Source organism: Eptesicus fuscus, chromosome 12 (genome assembly GCF_027574615.1).
Source record: "Eptesicus fuscus isolate TK198812 chromosome 12, DD_ASM_mEF_20220401, whole genome shotgun sequence".
Classification (NCBI taxonomy): Eukaryota; Metazoa; Chordata; class Mammalia; order Chiroptera; family Vespertilionidae; genus Eptesicus; species Eptesicus fuscus.
The window spans coordinates 6,675,809-6,696,084 of NC_072484.1; the positions used below are offsets into that span (position 1 = coordinate 6,675,809).

At 41.1% G+C, this 20,276-nt stretch overlaps 2 long non-coding RNA genes across 2 annotated transcripts; one reads left to right on the top strand and one right to left on the bottom strand.

Moving 5' to 3' along the window:
• Positions 1-7,476: 7,476 nt before the first annotated feature.
• LOC129151001 (uncharacterized) lies at positions 7,477-13,042 on the bottom strand. The gene is made up of 3 exons (XR_008557802.1): positions 12,923-13,042; positions 7,878-8,047; positions 7,477-7,550 (listed from the first exon to the last, which is right to left on the bottom strand). It is a non-coding gene; the product is annotated as an uncharacterized LOC129151001 (long non-coding RNA).
• On the top strand, positions 10,946-12,646 carry LOC114231347 (uncharacterized). Its single transcript, XR_003617291.2, has 3 exons — positions 10,946-11,062; positions 12,343-12,434; positions 12,550-12,646. It is a non-coding gene; the product is annotated as an uncharacterized LOC114231347 (long non-coding RNA).
• Positions 13,043-20,276: the final 7,234 nt, after the last annotated feature.

The window sequence follows — 20,276 nt, forward strand, 5'->3', positions numbered from 1 at the left end:
ATGGACATGTTTAATAAATTGGCCAACATTAAATAAGGAATTTCCTTATTTCCACATGCCTTAGCATATAGCTCAGCTAATTTGCCCAAGACAATTTGTCTGTCATTTTACTTTTTATTCTTACTTAAACTATCTCAGAAGGCTAAGTTTTGAGTGTTGCTTTTAACAGTAACCACTGAATAAAGATATCACACCTTTCACCTTTTCTTGTCTGTTTCCTCGTAGGCAATATTCTCACAGTTGTCACCACGCTGTGCTAAGATGCCTTGTAGACATTGCTACTTGCCCATTTGAGCTGCTTGACAGTAAAAACCTGTTATCTTCAGGACAGGGCATTCTTCATTTAAAACATCATCTCTCTGCCTACTCTGGGCCAGGCATGGTTCTAGGTGTCGGAGATGGAGCAGAGAACATATTATCACTCATGGGACTTATATTCTAGCACCTAGAACTTGACTAATATAAACTACATGCATCATTGTGTTAATCTATCTTAGGTGTCTTAGACTCAAGTGTCCGTGGAGTTGGGCAGGGAAACCAATAGAACTGGCAGGACAGAGCCTGACTTTAGCAACTAGAATTCATATGCCTCATCTAAAGAAGGCAGCCACTACTTAGTCCTGGCTGGCTGCTCACATGTGAGAATGTGCCCTCACCTCAGGCTGCATACTCTTCTAAATGTTTTACAAAGATAGCTGAAAAATCCAGAATCTATAATAAATGTTCCTTTTAAAGAAATGTACAACTCACTAAAGTTTCAATGAAATGTTGGGCAAACAAAACATGGAGAAAGGAAGATTTGGTCCATGGTCTACCAGTGTGGGTCTCTGGAGTAAATGAAGTTTAATTCCAAGTTTCCTTCCACCTCCAAGACTACAAAAGTCACAAATCCAAAGCTACATATAGGAACTCCACCATTGGGAGTAGACAGTTTAAATCTTCTGATGATGAAACTGAGAAAACTGAATTACAAGACCTGTAAATCCTCTTACAATTCGAGGAACCTAGAAGTCAAATTTAAGAAAAAAACAACAACCAGTGAATTAACAAAAAATGCAAACCACAAGAGAAACAAACAAGCCAAAATTGATGTCTCTTACTGGCTGTCTTTGTAATTTCTGCTCTTTACTAGGCAACTTTAAATTTTTAAAAATAATATCTTAGTGCTTTATTAATAGTCAAATTAGTAAATAATGTGAAGCATTTTTGAAACAGGAGAGACAGAAATACACCACTTTTAATTAATTGGCAACTTACTTTGTCAATTAAAAGTATTTACAACATTTTAAGTAATTTGTCTGTCTATAGATGTTCCTTAATCCAAGTAGCAGGTAAACCCTACCCAACCAGAAGTCCAGAGGATGGTATAGACTCTTTCTCCACCAGACCTCTTAAAGCCCTAAGCCTGTGGTCAGCAAACTGCGGCTCGCGAGCCACATGCGGCTCTTTGGTGCCTTGAGTGTGGCTCTTCCACAAAATACCACGGCCTGGGCAAGTCTATTTTGAAAAAGTGGCATTAGAAAAAGTTTAAGTTTAAAAAAGTTGGCTCTCAAAAAGAAATTTCAATCGTTGTACTGTTGATATTTGGCTCTCTTAACTAATGAGTTTGCTGACCACTGCCCTAAGCAATAAGAGCATCATTTGCTCTAATGAGGTAACTCTGAGTGGGTCCTGGGTGACTCCTGGATGGAGGCTGGTCATTGGAGAGACCAAGCCATGTTAGAGGCTTGGAATTTTCAGCCCCATCCACATTCTCCAGAGAGGACAGCGGGGCTGGAAATGGAGTTAATAATTGATTACACCTATGTGAAGGGATCCATAAAAATCACAACAGTATGGGATTTCAAGAGCTTCTGGGTTAGTAAACATATCTGTGTACCAAGAGGGTGAAATAACCCAACTCCACAGGGACAGAAGCTCCTGGATTTGGGACCCTCCCAGACCTTGCCCTATGTACCTCTTCATCTGGTCTTTCTTTTACCTTTATCCTTCAATAAACTGGTAAACATAAGTATTTCCTGTGTTCTGTGAGTTGTTCTAGCAAATTAATGAAACCCAAGGAGGGAATCATGGGAACCTCCAATTTGTAGCCAAATTGAGTTGTAGGTAACCCGGGGACCCTACTATTTGTGATTGACATCTGAAGTGGAAGATGGTCTAGTGCAGTGGTCGGCAAACTCATTAGTCAACAGAGACAAATATCAACAGTACACCGATTGAAATTTCTTTTTTTTTTATAAATATTTTTTTATTGAGGTATTATATGTGTACATATCTTACCATTACTCCCCCCACCTCACACCCACACATGCCCTCCCCCCCCAGAGTTTTGTGTCCATTGTTTATGCTTATATGCATGCATACAAGTCCTTCGTTTGATTTCATAACTCCCCCACCTCTCCCTAACTTTCCCCCTGTAATTTGAAAGTCTGTTTGATGCTTTACTGTCTCTGTATCTATCTTTTTGTTCATCACTTTATAATGATCTTTACTATCCCTAAATGAGTGAGATCATGTGGTATTTTTCTTTCATTGACTGGCTTATTTCACTTAGCATAATGTTCTCCAATTCCATCCAGGTTGCTGCAAATGATGAGAATTCCTTCTTTTTTATGGCAGCATAGTATTCCATTGTGTAGATGTACCACAGTTTTCCGATCCAGTCATCTGCTGATGGGCACCTAGGCTGTTTCCAAATCTTAGCTATTGTAAATTGTGCTGCTATGAACATAGTGGTGCATATATCCTTTCTGATTGGTGTTTCTAGTTTCTTCGGATATATTCCCAGGAGTGGGATTACTGGGTCAAATGGGAGTTCCATTTTCAGTTTTTTGAGGAAACTCCATACTGTTCTCCACAGTGGCTGCACCAGTCTGCATTCCCACCAGCAGTGCACGAGTGTTCCTTTTTCTCCACATCCTCGCCAACACTTGTCATTTGTTGATTTGTTGATGATAGCCATTCTGACAGGTGTGAGATGGTACCTCATTGTTGTTTTGATTTGCATCTCTCGGATAATTAATGACGTTGAGCATGTTTTCATGTGTCTCTTGGCCTTCCTTCTGTCTTCTTTTGAAAATATTATGTTTAGGTCTGTTGCCCATTTTTTTATTGGATCATTTATCTTCCTCTTATTAAGTTGCATAAGCTGCCTGTAGATGTTGGAGATTAAACCTTTATCAGTGATAGCATTTGCAAATATGTTTTCCCATGCCGTGGGCTTTCTTGTTGTTTTGTTGATGGTTTCTTTTGCTGTAAAAAAGCTTTTTATTTTGATGTAGTCCCATTTGTTAATTTTCTCTTTAGCTTCCATTGCCCTAGGGGCAGTGTCAGTGAAGAAGTTCTTTTGGCATATGTCTGAGATTTTGTTGCCTGTGGATTCCTCTAGTATTTTTATGGTTTCCCGTCTTATGTTTAAGTCCTGTATCCATTTTGAGTTTATTTTTGTGTATGGTGTAAGTTGGAAATCTATGGCTTTTCTATACACCAATAATGAACTTACAGAAAGAGAGACTAAAAAAGCAATCCCATTTACCATCGCACCAAAAAAATTAAGATACCTAGGAATAAACTTAACTAAGGAGGTAAAAGACCTATACGCAGAAAACTACAGGACACTGAAAAAAGAGATAGAGGAAGATGTAAACAGATGGAAGAACATACCATGTTCATGGATTGGTAGAATCAACATCATTAAAATGTCCATACTACCCAAAGCAATCTACAGATTCAATGCACTTCCCATCAAAATACCAACAGCATATTTCACAGACCTAGAAAGAACTCTCCAAAAATTCATCTGGAATAAAAAAAGACCCCGAATAGCCACAGCAATCCTCAGAAAGAAGAATAAAGTAGGTGGGATCTCAATACCAGATTTCAAGTTGTATTACAAAGCCACTGTTCTCAAAACAGCCTGGTACTGGCACAAGAACAGACATATTGATCAATGGAACAGAATAGAGACCCCAGATATCGACCCAAACCACTATGCTCAATTAATATTTGACAAAGGAGGCATGAACATACAATGGAGTCAAGACAGTCTCTTCAATAAATGGTGTTGGGAAAACTGGACAGATACATGCAAAAAAATGAAACTAGATCACCAACTTACACCATACACAAAAATGAAATTTCTTTTGAGAGCCAAATTTTTTAGATTTAAACTTCTTCTAACGCCAATTCTTCAAAATGGACTCGCCCAGGCCGTGGTATTTTGTGGAAGAGCCACACTCAAGGGGCCAAAGAGCCGCATATGGCTTGCGAGATGCAGTTTGCCTACCATGGGTCTAGTGGGACTGAGCCCTTCACCTGTGAGATCTGCTATCTGCAGGTCGATAGTGTCAGAATTGAGGTCAATTGTAGGACACCCAGCTGGTGTTGCAGAATTGCTTCGTTTGGAGAAAGCCCCCACGCATCTGGTATCAGAGGGGCTGTGAGTAAGGCAGGTGTGCAAGAGTAAAGGACAGATGCAGAAAGAGTGTGGGCTTTTCTCAGATAACATCTCAGCAGCAATGGAAGTGTTAATGTGATTTTGTGATTATATTTATCATCACTTCTATACTGTGAGTTGAATGCATATAAAACTATTCAGCATTCCTATTGGTATCCCTTGGACTTCACATAGCACCTGGGTGTATAATAAGAGCTCAATAATGTTTATTGAATAAATGAATAAGTGATGCTATTTCTGGTACCTAACTTACAGAGTTGACTGCAAAATAAGCCACCATTCAGGGGCCAAAATTTATCTCGCCACTAGCCAAGTGGTTAATGGTTCATTATTTGATTAAATCTCAGTTAAGGAAATTATTGAGCATCATTACTCGCTAGGAGTTTAGGACACAATGAGACAGCAATTCTATTCTCAAGACATCTGTGGTTTTCCGGCAGAGACCACATATGAAACAGAGATTTAAAACTATGTTTCTTTTAGCAGGGCTATTTCAAGGACTTTGCAGATTTTTTATTTGAATATTATAAAATATCATTAAATTATTTTCAAACTACAGTAAATTATCCTGCCCCATCAAGTATTATATACCAAGCAATAAAACACTGCAACCCCAAAATGTGCTAACTCATATTGTCAGATTAATTTATTTTATGCATCCCTGGGAATGGAGTTACTTTGCTGTATCTATGACTATATATCATGACTGCATTTTAGTAGAAACTGAATTATTCAATTACACAAAAACTCTGACCTTCTGCAAAATCGGACATAATTCTAATCTCTCTAAACTACCTCATATCTAGAGTCACACAATATCAAAGCTTGCCTTGAATTGTGGGAATTTTGAAGCCAGCTTAGTTGTCAGGAAAAGTCTCTTGTATATGAGGTGCCTCCAAGACCAGTGCAACCAAGACTGTTGTAGTTAATGCTACATTCTCCCCCACTTTAATATCCAAGCCACTCAGGGCAGTATAAGAAAGTAAACAATGTGTGACTGCACATTTACTTAAAACCCCAGCACATGCAGTGTGGCCACACATCAAGGACACCCTTCAGCACCAAACTACCTGATGGAACACAACCCACCATTCTTCAGAAGACAAGATAATCTGGAATCTCAACAAAGTTTCTCCACGATATCCACTACACAATAAAAAAAAAAAATGAGTAGGCATTTGAACAAACAGAAAACTGTGATTTACAGTTTAAAGAGAAAAATCAATAGAAAAATACTCATCCATGATCCACATGTTGGAATTAGCAGACAAGAACATTAGTAATTAAAAGTAATAATGCATCAGGGTGCAAAGAGCAGAAAGAAACCACCAGTAATTAGAATATGAAAAGCTTAATACAAAGGAATGGTTGAACTTAAACAGGGGGTAATAGTAACAGGTGGTTGGCTAGTAAAGGGTAAAAAAGAAAAATTCATGACCAGCAAACAGAGAAAGCATCTGACACCACGTGGGATGAGATATAGTACCCAAGGAAGAGGCCCTCTACCCCCAGCGCTGTGATTCACATCTTGCTGTGGAGGATGAGGTCACGGGTCACTAGATAGTGGACAAGTTCATGGAGGAGCTGTACCAGCAGGATTCTCTAGGAATCTCTCTGAGGTGTCTGGGTCAGCTTTCCATGAGATAGTGATGAGACTAAGGGTCTGGCTACATGTAAGTCTAACGATTCCTCCAGCTTTTGTAGTGGAAGAGGCACATAAATTTATATTGATGGTCAGAGGCAATTCCTAAAGAAGAAGTAGACTGGCTGCCCAAATATCTTCCAATGTCCTCTACAATCATGTTTCTCAAAAATTTTCCCCCAGAGGACATTTGGCAATGATTGGAGACATGCTTGGTGGTCAGAAATGAGGGTGGGGTGCTACTGGTGTCTAGTGGGTAGAGACCAGGGATGCTGCTAAGCATCTTACAACCCACAGGACAGCCCCCTGTGCACTTAAGAATTAGCCACTCCAAAATGTCCGCAGTACTGAGGCTGAGAAACCTCTTTAGATATATATTGAGACATAGAATGCAAATTCTCTTGACTACAAGACATTTAATGGCATCAGGCAACACTATTTTGGTGGAAATAGTTTTTTTCTTGAACACCAGGAAATCAGTCTCAACATAGAACACAGAAACTGGTCATTTGGTATTCCTCTGCTTAAGCGACTCTCCATTTTTATCTGTTTACATTTATCTGGATTCTATAGTGAGGGAGGGAGTGCATTACCCAATCATACAAGTTCATCTTTGAGATAAAGTTTGCTTTAGGATAAGATTTCTAAACCCACAATATATCTGGTTAACACTTTATCCATGGCAAAGTGTTTGATTGATAAATACTGGAATAAGATAATTTTGAGCTGCTTAAAATTTCTCCCAACATTTTATCTAGGAGGAGAAAAGAAATTGGAAACAGAAAACAGATGTCAAAGATCCCGTAAATGGCTATTTCTACATGCAAATCAAAATCATGATGCTCTGATTCTCATCTGGATTATTAAATGTATTTTTTCCCTATATTACATGGCTAATTCAGGAAAAAGTGTGGATAGTTTTGGGCTATGCTGTACATGGACTTTTTTTTTTTTTTATTATTGTGTAGGAACAGCCTTTGTTCTTGAGTTGTTTTGAGTATGACATTTTAGAACTGTGCATGAAGGGTAGAGAGGTTGAAGGGTTTTCACATTCACCAAAGCTTTGTTTTCTTTGTTCTTTGAGTTCATTTTATGCAGAAGTTGGTCTAAAGGGGTATTTTTAAAACTCCAACCGTCTATGTGGCCATTTTTTTTTTTTTGACCCAGAGAACTTTTCGGCTTCTAGTCTCACATGGAGATAAAAAGGCCCTTCTGCCATAGCTGGCTTCTCCTTGTCATAGAAACAGTTGGGGTGAACTTATATGGGAGAGAGAATTAAGTGGGTAGATAAAATTGACTGTAAGAAATACACACAACACACAGAAAAGAGAGACAAATTCACTTCATACAAAAATACATTTATGTATTTTGTAGCATATCCATTTTCTCCAGCCTCATCCAAGCTGAATCCCATCTGGATCCACTTTCTTGTTCTCAAATCCATGGAATGAGCTTTAAAAAATTGAAATCCTATTTTGTTATTCATTTCTTTGGAACTTATCGATAGTTTCCTGATATACTTAATGTAATATGCAAGTTCTTCCCCATGCTAAAAAGTTAGAAGGTCCTACATGATAGAATTCCTGTTAACTTCTCCAACCTATCCAATCTCTTTCTCTCCCCTCTCTCTTCCTCTTCCTCCCTCTTGAGACACTTTTCATTTTCTTTAATTCTCTAAATCCTTCCTTGCCTTAAGCCCTCTTATCCTGACATTTTCTTTGTCTAGAAAAGACCACCCCCCCCCACCCACACACACACACACACACAGCTGATGTTCACCTGGCCAACTTCTATTTATCCTTCAAACCTTGTCTCTTGCTCTCCAGCTGAAGGTGGAATCTTCCCATTGTCTATGGGGTTCTGGGCACCTGAGCTGACTCAGCTTGCTCAGTCTTTGGAGTGGAAGATGAAAGATGTTCCAGCCAAGTACAGCCAAGCTTCTGTCAGTACTAATCAAATCACCATTTTGATTAGTCAGGGTTCTTCAGAAATATAGAACTATGCAGATATATGTGCATTTTGGACTGTATGAGAGGACAGCACCCCAACTCCCGCATTGTTCAAGGATCAATTGTAAAGATATATAGTCATGCTTAATAACAGGGATATATAGATAGATATATAGTCATGCTTAACAATAGGGATATATTCTCACAAATGCATAGTTACATACACCAGGAATAGTCAATTATTATCATTATCCAGTATGATGTGCTATACATACTATAGGTGCCATACTTCATACAGGTAGCAGTATAGTGGGTTTGTTTACACCCGCATCACCACAAACACATGAGTGAGGTGTTGTGCTGTGAGATTACAACAGCTACAACATCAACAGGTGTTCACATGTGGGGGCTATGTGCCTGTAAATTAGGAATGTCTCAGCTCCATTATAATCTTTTTTTTAATCCACTCTCAAGGATATTTTTCTACTGATTTTCAGAGAGAGTGGAAGAGAGAGGGAAAGAGAGAGAAAAATATTGATGTGAGAGAAAGACATTAATTGGTTGCCTCCTGCACCCACCCCAACCAGGGCCTTGGGCCAGGGAGGAGCCTGCAACCGAGGTATGTGCCCTTGACAAGAATCAAATCCAGGACCCTTCAGTCCACAGGCTGATGCTCTATCCACTGAGCAAACCTGGCTAGGGCTCCTTTATAACCTTATGGGACCATGGTCATCTATAATAATAATCTATACTAATAAAAGGGTAATATTCTAATTAGACCAGACAGCCGAATGAACTTCTGGACATCCTTCTGGACAACCTTCCAGATGAAGCCAAGGCTATGAGGGCCAAGGCAAGCTGCCATGGCTTCGAGAGCCAAGTCTCTTGCACAAATTTCGTGCATTGGGCCTCTAGTATGTCATATATGTGGTCCAACATGGACCAAAATGTCGTTATACATCCAAATAAATAAATAATTGTCTCCACAGTGGCTAATCTCAGGCTGCACATTTGATGGGCACTTTCTGAGAACCTACTATCCACCATGTCATGGACTTTTATGAAGATTATGTAAGAGATGTGTGAAGAAACTAAACTAGTTCTAAATACTCCATAGTGCTACTTATGACCTTGGTACAAATTTTGGGGTGGCCAAAAATAGGACCTGGCTTTTTTGGGGAGTCCTCAAAGTTGAACTTGGGTGAAAAGGAAAAATACCATAACAACAGTCTACAGATGAAGGAGGATGCCCCTTGTTGCCGATGAAGGCTCAATGGTCCACCACCTTGAGCATATTGCTAGTTTACAAGGGCAATGATGAGCTCACATTTTGCTAATGAACGGGAGGCAGAGATAAGTTATCCAGCTTTGCTTTGGAGCCAAAACATAACTCCATGGCACATTAATTTGACACAGAGCACAGCTTTTTATTATTAATCACCATAAGGTCCACACAGCAGAACTGCAACAGTATATTAACCTGCATTGCCATGCCTCTGGTATGTATGTCACGGTCACACCATCTAGCAGCATGCTGTCATTTCCAGTAAAGAGGTAGAACCAATGTGGGGGCTATTTGCCTGTAAATTAGCTGTATGCCCAAGAAGGCACAAGAGTTAAGGGCCATTAAATCTAGGATGGCAAGGGCCAAATGCATTGTTGCATAGCAACTACAAATACAAATCCACCCCTTCTCCTGCATGCACTTACTGTAAACAGATGACCCAGAACTTTCGCAGAGGCCTGTGTAATTCTTGTGTAAAACCATAAAGAGGCTTCAGAATAGGGTGTCTTTTTGGCAGACATTCAAGAACTTGGAAATACTTATTTTAACAAGCTTCATTTCATTCCACTGGACACGGAGAAGGTTGATTTTTGAACTAAATGATAGCCATGCCTGGGAACTCACTATATGTAGAGTTTTTGCCTGCCTTCATATTCGCCTACTCATGCCCACATTAGACAGAGTAAGGCTTAAATCTTTTGGCAGCACCTAGATTTAAAGAACTGGACAGAAGTGCTAAATTTGCTCATCAACTCCACGGAATGGGTCTGAGCAAGAAAGAACAGAGTGGAAAGGGAAGGAGATGGGGTTTTGAGCACAAATGCCAGTGGCTGGGAACAAGATAATGAATGACAACCAACATGGGACCTCCCTGTTGAAAACATAATAGAAAGCTGTGGGATAGTAGTAACTGGACGGCCTAGGACCAGTGTATAAGGGATGGCCACCACGACCTTTTCTTCCTTGGCAGAAATCATTGTTTCACATTCTTAAGAGAACTTAAAAATGTAGATTTTCATTGAAAACTGCTGAGTCAAATCTTGGTGACTAATTTACATTTTAAAAATCTGTGTGGGCTTTAAAAAAAATACCCTGTGCTCTAAAATTCAAAATATCCATAATTTCTCATGCCTGGCCTGTCGCATAGGAGGATGGGAGAGTTAAATGTTGCAGTAGGCATCATAACAGCTCCCCGCTCTGCTGTCCCTGTCCTCATCCCTGAGACCTAAAGATGTTATGGCAAAGGGGTCAGTCAGATATGACCAGGTGAAGGATCTTGAAGTGAGAAGATTATCCTGTATTATCCAAGTGGGTCCAATGTCATCACAATGGTTCTTGTAAGAGGGAGACTGGATGTCAAAGTCAGAGCCAGGGAGGGGATGGATGGAGGGAGAGAGAAGGAAGGTGAAGGGAGGCAGAGCGGAAGAGAGCTGGAGGGAGAGAGGGACAGAGGGAAAGAGGGAGGGGGAGAGAGAAATAGAGGGAGGGGAGGAGTGAGGAAGAGAGAGGGAGGGAGGGAGGGAGGGAGAGAGAGAAAGGAGAGAGAAAGAGAGAGAGATAGAGAGAGAGAGAGACAGAGAGAGAGAGCTGCTACCTAGGACCCTAGGGTTGATGAAAGGCCCTGAGCAGAGAGGGCAGCACCTCTAGAAGCTGGAAAAGGTGAAGAAACAACTCTGCTTCCAGAAGGAAAGCAATCCTCCCTCAGGTATGACTCAATGAAGGATCTTGAGGTAAGAAGATTATCATGTATTATCCGAGTGGGTCCAATGTCATTACAAGGGTTCTTATAAGTCACAGGGTGTCAAAGTCAGAGAGGGGGGTGGGAGGGAGGAAGGGAGGGAGAAAGAAAGGGGCAGGATGGGAGGAAGGCAGAGAGAAAGAGGGAGGGAGAGAGGGAAAGGGAGGGAGGATGATTTTAGCCCAATAAAACCCTTTTTGTCCTGATTTCCAGAACTCTAAGATAATAAGTTTGTGTTGCTTTAAGCCACTGAGTTGGTAGTAATTTGTTCCAGGGGCCATAGGAAATAATATAGGTGTGAACCTGGAATCATTGACACTTAGTTGTTTCTTGGTAAAAATGTGACTTCAACTTCTCATGTGGTTTCCTGATGGGCTGACTAATAGCTTGCCCATTGAGTCCTCCCAGGAGGATTAGAAGAGAAATAATAAAAATGCTCAGTAGAGAGCTGGGACAAGTTATCACTGTTAGTAGGACAGTGTGCTGGATATTGTGGTATTTTCTGACTCAATTCTAACACCTCCAAATGTATGCGGGGTTTTCAACACTAATCAGTTCTCTGACCCTAACTGGATGTCCTGCAATTTAATTAAATTCTGACATGAAGTAGCAGAGATAGCACAGACTCCATGGGTTAAATGCCAATCTCATGAGGCTGTCCCCACTGCAGATACCAACTGCAAATGGGGTGCCCGGGATACCCCCAATTCTGCTAAAACAACCACAAACATGTGTGTTCCCATGACCCCACCTCGTCGGACTTGATGCTCCACAAGAATGAGCCTAGGAACTCAGGGGAACACTGGTATTGATTATAAAGGCCATGCCTCAGGAGCGGCCAAATGGAAGAGAAACACAGGACAAGGCATCGGGGAGAGGGGTAGCACAAAGCATCCATGCCCTCTCTGGTCGTGCTCCCCAGCACTTGTTATGAGTTCACTACCCCAGAAGCTCTCCAAACCCCCTCATTTAGGGCACTGTATGGAGGTTCCCTTATGCAAGCATGAGTGACTAAATCCTTGGTCATTAATGTTAGCCTAGGGGCCTGGTGGGGCTGAAAGCTACAACTCTGGGATCTTGCCTTGGCTTGGGTGATCAGCTCCCATCCTGGAGCCACCTAGCAGCCCCAGCCAGCAGCACACAAAAGATATTCTCATCACCAGGGAGATTCCCAGGGTTGGGTGCAGGAGCTCTGCACCAGGAAGGGGGGAGGAAGATCAAATAATTATTTTGTGTTATACCACCGCCATTCCTAACTTGTCCCCATTGTAGACACTTCCTCTGTACTTCCCTGACCCAGCTGACTGCCCTAAGAACCCGAGGCCTGGGCTGTGTCCCCAGGCTCCTAGCTGGCTGGCTTCCAGGTAAGTTTGCTGAAGGAAGGTGCTGTAAGGAGGGAGAGAGGTCAGGATATGTCTTTCCCAATTTCTCACAGCCCAGCATCAATAGTTTCTTCATTACCGTCTCTTGACTTCTCAGGGCTTCCCACAGGCAAAGCAAGGCACAAAATTCGCAGAATTTAGTGCAAAATGAAAATATTGGACCCCTTTTTCATAAAGCAAGGAAATGAATGTGGCTAAAGGTACTAAAATATTAAGATTTTTCCTTTCTTTGTGGTCTCTCTCTTGTGTTGTTATAATGTTTTTTTTTTAATTTAATATCATTCTAAGCAAAAAATTTAAAAGAATAAAACAAAAATGTTGATGATTAGTATAAATTTTAGCATTCCTTTTTTATGTTATTCAATGCCAGTTATAGAAGTAAATATATGAGCATTTAACTCATGGGCAGGATTACCAAAATCACACAACTAGTGTTTGTAGTTCATATGTAGTACGAGTTCTGTTCTTACCAGGACAGTGGAAACACTGAATAAACCTAACTCAGCTCTCCGATTCTGTGCGCTCTATAAATGCCCTGTCCCTTCCGCTTATGGATGAGGAAGAAGGGCTGAGAGGAAAGGAACCTGCTGGTGGTGTCTGTCCCGGAAAGTACCTGACCTTTCTGGCCGTGACACAGTTCCTGGCCGTTCATGTTTCTTAGGAGACCACTGTCTTCTTTGCGAGTTCACAGCAAGGTCTTGCTCAAATGCAAGATGGAGCCTCTGGGCTGCCTGTGCTCCCACTGGATCCATCAGATGTGACACTTTGCACTTGCCTTGAGTTTTGTTAAAACGTCCACACATTGTGTGTCTCCAGAATCCTGTGTTCAGGGGCCTCACAGATGTTACATATAATTGGAATGGCAAGGGCCTGCCAACACTTGTACAAACTTTATGTTTGAGACATGCTGAACTTCACTTAGAAGTCACAAGTTCAAAGACAAAATGATTCAGAATATCAAGATAGCAAGAGCACAGCCCTAACCTAGGCAGGGTCCCTGCTCTGTGGGGTCCTGTGTAGCTGCAGGTCATATGTTGTGCCTACAGGACTTGCCTGGTGTAAGAAGTAACAATAAAAGCTCCTCACTGCTGACAGGTAGCTCAGGCCACCATGCACAGTGGGTTGACTGTGCCCTGCACAGGGACACGGGTGTAAGTGGGGTCTGGGGTTCCTCCTTCTCCATTCCCAGAAGGGTGAGGATGTGTCAAATCTTTGAGGCACTTGGGAAACCGCTGCTCAGCTGTATGTATTACAGTCCTTCTCATTCTCCTCAGCTTTATTTGTTCACAGCCCGTACCTTTACCTGAAATTAATTCATTAATTTTCTTTGCTTATTTGCTATCTGCCTCCCTAGGTGGAGTGCATGTTTCTTGAGAGCACGGATTTTATCTATGCTGGTCGCAGCTCTAACCCCCTACATTACTTGGGGTTGTCCAGAGAAACAGGACCAAAAAGAGATGATGGATAGAGGGATGCATGGGTAGATAGTTGATGATAGATAGATGATAGATAGATGATAGATAGATAGATAGATAGATAGATAGATAGATAGATAGATAGATAGAAAGATAGATAGATGATAGAGACATGTAGATTTATAGACATATGAACATATACAGAGATGTAGGTATATATAAGAGAAGGTTTATTATAGGAACTAATTCATATGGTCATGATCTGTCTCTTGAAACCTAGAGAACCAGGAAAGCAAGTGCTACAGTTCAGACCAAGTATAAAGGCCTGAGAACCAGCGGAGCCAATAGTCTCAGTCCCAGGATCTGAAGGCCCAGAAGAGGAGCTCTGATGTCCAAGTACAGGAGAAGATGGCATCCAGCTCAAGAAGAAATAATTTGCTTTTCCTTCACCTTTGTGTTCCATTGGCCCCACCAAGTTGGATGATGCCCCTGTGCAGCGTTGATGAGGGCCATCTCTTTACTTGGTCCAGGGAGCCCAGTGCTCACCTCTTTCAGAAACTCCATCAGAGACACACCCATAAACCACATGTCCCCAGCTGTCTGAGCATCCCTTCGACCAGCCACATTGACACATTGAATCAACCACCACAGTCCCACACAGGGAAGAGCATCCAGCCTGGATAAAGTCTGTTGAGTGAATGTGTAAACAAGAGTATGGGCGCACTGCTAATTCTGTACACATGCTTTGGATCGCCCTGCTAGGGTCAGGCTCAGGATTGATGCTTTTCATTCTCTTTCCATTGGTTTCTAAAAGAAACTAAGACTTGGGGTGTGGAAAGCAAAAGTATAGGCTGAAGCTCAAAAAGCGATCTCTTGAGTGATTTAAATAAACGTAAAATTGAGGGTGATATTTTGGAAGTGATATGATTCTTGATTAACAGATTTACAAAGACCGTTTTACTTTTCTGTAATCTGTGAATGGCATGAAGAATACCCCATCCGTCATCAGAGTGTGAATTATCTAATCAATATATCATTCATCATGGTTTTTCAAAAGAGAGAAATACTCAAGAAAGTTACATACCCATTGAGTCTCCTGTTTCCAACTTACAAGGTGAAGAGTTAGTGACTGTATTTGTGGTTAGAAAAATTCTGAATTATTTACTATATCACAGGCTCACTAATTAGAATAAATTGATATGCTAATAAAATATGCAATTGCAAGTTGGACTGTAGCCAGTTGGTGAAACTCAGGCATCAGCAGGCAGCAGATAATTATTGCGGATGAGAACCATACACATTTGTAGAATGTGGGTTTAATAGGTAAAATATCCAGTGGCCCCCACTCTCCTGTACTCCCCCCATCCATGCCTATGAACACCTACAACTATAGGGCAGAGTATTGCTTAAATAAAAAGCAAATATTGACATGTTTTATCATTAACAATCTAAGAAATGAAATAAAATATTTTAAAATTTACTGTCCTTTAGTCATAACATTTTCTTTTTTTATTACAACAGAAATATATACTTGTACAAATATTGCAAAATAGAAATCAGCAAAAAGAAAATAATCTATGATGTCACTATTCAAAGATAATTACTTTTTTAAAAGGTGTGCATCCTTTACTCTTGGTTCTGCCTGCATATTCCAAGAAAGCATCATATTTCACAACATGCTTCATAACCCGAAATATGGTCTCATCACCAACATAGTATAAACACTTCTATGTCATCACCTGTTAATCTATGACTTCTTAGGGCCTTACCTATCCTATCTAATAAAAGAGTAATATGCAAATTGACCATCACTCCAACACACAAGATGGCTACCCCCATGTGGTCAAAGATAGCTGCCCCCATGTGGACACAAGATGGCCACCACAAGATGGCCAGCAGTGGAGGGAAGTTGGGAGGGACCAGGCCTGCAAGGGAGGGCAGTTGGGGGTGATCAAGCCTGCAGGGGAGGGCAGTTAAGGATGACCAGGCTGGCAGAGGAGGGAAGTTGGGGGCAACCAGGCCTGCAGGGAAGGGCAATTGGAGGGGACCCAGGCCTGCAGGAGAGAGCAGTTAGGGATGACCAGGCCTGCATGGGAGGGCAGTTAGGGGCAATCAGGCTGGCAGGGGAGCAGTTAGGCATCAATCAGGCTGGCAGGGGAGTGGTTAGAGGGTGATCAGGCTGGCAGGCAGAAGTGGTTAGGGGCAATCAGGAAGGCAGGCAGGCAAGCAGTTGGAAGCCAGTCGTCCTGGATTGTGAGAAGGATGTCTGACTGCCTGTCTAGGCCCTATTCTGGTAGGATCAGGCCTAAACAGGCAGTCGGACATCCCTTGAGGGGTCCCAGATTGGAGAGGGTGCAGGCTGGGCTGAGGGACACACCCCCCCCCCAGTGCATGAGTTTCGTGCACTGGGCCTCTATTCATTACATAACACAGATATGCATTTTTTTAAAGTCAGTTCTTCATGTCTTCATTTAGCATGCTTTCACAGTTTTCTATTATAAATAATTCTGTAAGTAAAATGTAGGAGAGGACCTTCATCACCTTGAGGTAAGCAATGGTTTTCAAAACCAGGCAACAGTCTTCTTTGCTTGTTTCAGCTGTGCAATTTCTCTCTGACAGTTCATCTCAGTGGAAGCTGGTGTCCCAATATTTGGGGTAATGTGGAAGGAAAGTCATGTTGGGTGTGTATAGGGAAGGGTGAGGATGAGTAGCAAGAAGAAATGCAGGACATTATTTAGAATGGATTATTCTAGAGCATCACCAAGTGAACATTGGCCAGTGGTGCTGACCTCTAAGAAATTTCCAGTAGCAAGAGGTCCCCACTGTCTCAGGGTCTGGCGAGAAGGTCAGGACAGAGGTCACAGATATAGGAATGTCAACAGGGACACAGACTGAAACCCTGGAAACTGTAGTGCGGAGAGAAAGTGGCACCGGAAAAGGCTGCTTGTCTTTCTTATCTGCACCTAACCCTCTCAGGGACCAGGGAAGGCAGGGGTGTTGATTTGGATGCTTGGGAAGTGGGGGGGCAGGTGAGCACCAGTTCTACCTGGGTGACCAGACAGGTGGAGAAGAGGAGGTGGGGCAGCCAGCCATTTAATGTAAGAGGAAAACCTTCACTTTTTCTCAACTATTACTGACAACCGAGATTACCACTAAGCAAACACAGTGCAACCCCACCCCAGAGAAGAGCCACGCCAACCTCCATTCCTCTGTACCGCACACACATCCCAGCAGGCTAAAGCCCTTCTGTGTTTTATGCTGAAAGTGGTTGCACACACCCAAGCACATGCTGAAGTGTTCTGACTGGCCCTTATGTTTTCTCTTTGAGGGCAATGCTTTCTTCTCAAAACTCATTATTTTTAATTGCTCCTTTCTGGATTCTGAAACCCTTTCCTTGGACTGACTCCTCATTATTCTCAGAGTGCAATCTGATTCGCTATGTTCAAGTGGTTTTTTAAATTTTATTTTTAAGATCTTGGGCTCCATAATTTGAAAGATCAGGTTCCCCACCAAAGGCTGCTACATTTGCAAAGCCCAGCAGGCTTCAGACTGAATGTGGGAGGGCGTTGCAAGGAGCTGTGACAAAGGCCAGCAGACCAGCCCCCAGTGGGTGGGCTCTGGAAGAGGAGAAGGCAAAACCCTCACTCACAGCGACTGTGGGACTACCTGGCAGGGGTCTGACAGTCCCCTAGAAACCAGATCTTTGCAGTTTCTGGCTTCCTGCCTGCCCATAGTCACCATGGACCTAGTGACCTTTGAGATGGGGAAGGATTTGCAGAAACAAGACTGGATGGAGGTCAGAGAGACTTATGGGGGAATGTAGGAAGTGTAAATTGGGGAGTCTGGTGGGGGTGCGGTGAGAGACTGGACATTTACAGAGTCCTGTAGTTATCAACTGAGGGACATATTGCTCCAAGGGACCAGTGTCAATGTCCAGACATATTTTTAGCTATCACTATGACAACTGTGGGGTGGGGGAGGGGATGCTATTGGCATTTAGTGAGTAAAGGCCAGGGATGCTGTTAAACATTCCGCAATGCACAGGAGGCAACCGATCGATGTTTCTCTCTCACAGTGATGTTTCTCTCTCTCTCTCTCTCTCTCTCTCTCTCTCTCTCTCTCTCTCAAAATCAATTAAAAAACAAAAAACAAACAGGTAAGGATTAAAAAAAAAGACCATCCAGCCCCAATTGTTAATATTACTGCGATTGAGAAAATTTTATTTAGATTAGGCTGTCACCTAATTTCCCCAAATTGAAGAAATTGCACAAATATTTGTACTCCCAAATGGACTAAGACATCTGTTGGAAATACAAACCACTACCATAGTAATAACAATAATATCAGTTAGCATTGATGAGGTTCTTACAGAATTACATGGCAAGCATATCACATCCATTAGCATATTTCCTGCTTGTGCAATAAATGACACTTAATATCTATTTAATACCTTTGAGGTAAGATAACTATAAAACCTAAAATTCAGAGAGATTGCACTAATTCCTCCAGGAATGCACACGGCAGTTGTGTTTTGGAAAGAGGATGCCTGCCCTCCTACAGGGCACCATTCGTTCACCAAAGCCAATGATTCCCACCATCCTGCTATGAACAGAGAGCAGGGAGTGACAAGGAGCAGGCAGGGATCCTGGACATGTTTTGTAATACTTAAAGAGTTTGACAAGGTTGTTGCACAGGACTTCTCTGTAAAATCCTATACCCCAGTAACATCCAAAAATAAAAATTCAGAAGGTCACATTTAAAATAAACAAAATTATAAATATCCAAGGAAAAAGAGTTCAAAACTTTTAGGTAACATTTTAAACTATTGTTAACAAGTTAAGTAGAAAATCCAAAATAATGAAGAGACAGATTCTGTTTATGGATAGAATGGCTGATGAGCATAAAGGTTTCCAGTATCTCCAAATTAATAAATATTAAGTTCAATTGTATTAAAAATTAATGCAATTTGCCCCAAAACACAAAAAGCATTGCTTGAAATTCAGTATCTTTGACTGGATTATAATTACAATTTACTGAGCTGCAGTAAATGCCACTTGGACAATTGCTTATTTAAAAAAAATAAAATTGAATAAATACACACCAGCACACACTCACACACCACACCTGGGGATTAAAGACCAAGGTTAGAAAAAAAAAACAACTTTCCAAGGAAATATAAGAAACTATATATATGATTAGGGGGGCAGAAAATAGTTTTAAAATAAAATGTAATAAAACATGAATTATAAATTTTGATTGTTTGACTACGTTAAAAATAAGATAAACTATAGACTAGAATAATATATTTTCATGTAATAACAAAAGTACAGAAAATTAGTATTCTGAATTTTAAAACCTTCTAATACTCAACAAGAGTAAAAGCAATCAAAAAGAAAAATGGATTATATGCATATGAAATTAATGAAGAAGAATATGAATGAATAATGAACATATAAAAGAAGGCTTGAGCTCATTGTAATCAGAAAAAGTTTAAGTAAAATTGGGATGAGATAATATTTTATATCCAATGAATGGGCAAAAGTCTTAAAAAATCACAAGGGAATTGAATTCTTCTATAGTACAGCTGGGCTGTAATTGGTGCAACCACTTTGGAGATCAGTTGCAATAAGCAGTAAAGCCAATGACATGAATAGTTTCAACTCATCACTGTGTTGTTACCCTGGATGGAGACTGGGTTGTTACCCTGGATGGAGACATATTTAAAAATGTTTGAAGCACCCTGGCCAGTGTTGCTCAGTTGGTTGAGTGTCATCCTATGCACCAAGAGGTCACAGGTTTGACTCTCGGTCAGGGCACATGCCCAGGTTATGGCTCAAGCTCCAGTAGGGGGTATTGCTGATTCTGTCTCATCAATGTTTCTCTTTCCCTCCCCCTTTCTCTCTCTCTCAAATTAATAAAAACAGATTTTAAAAATGTGTAGCCACATTTGCATAATAGGGAAGATGAAGATAAATTACTAACCTAGCAATGGGAGAATGGATAAATGCATTGGGGTCATCATACAATGGAATATTACACAGAACTTAAAAATAAATGAGCCTGAATTAAATGCATCAATAGTATGCCTTTCATATGCCAAATTAATAAACAAAACATGCAAGTTCCCAAAGAATACATACAGATGATGCCATCTATAGTTTAACGTATCTTATTCATTGCTGATTAGGCCTTCTTATCATTCACAGAAATCTAATGGCAAATCCAAGACTATGGTTATCTCTTGATGTGGCAGAAGGAATTGGTGAACACAGAAACTTCAAATGTAAGAGTAATCATTAATAAGTTGGGTAGACACATAGGGGTTATTATTTACATCTTAGTAAGGGATTTAAAATGTAAACAATGACAACTTCTAAAATGTAAGCAATAACCCCTGCCTCTCATCCAG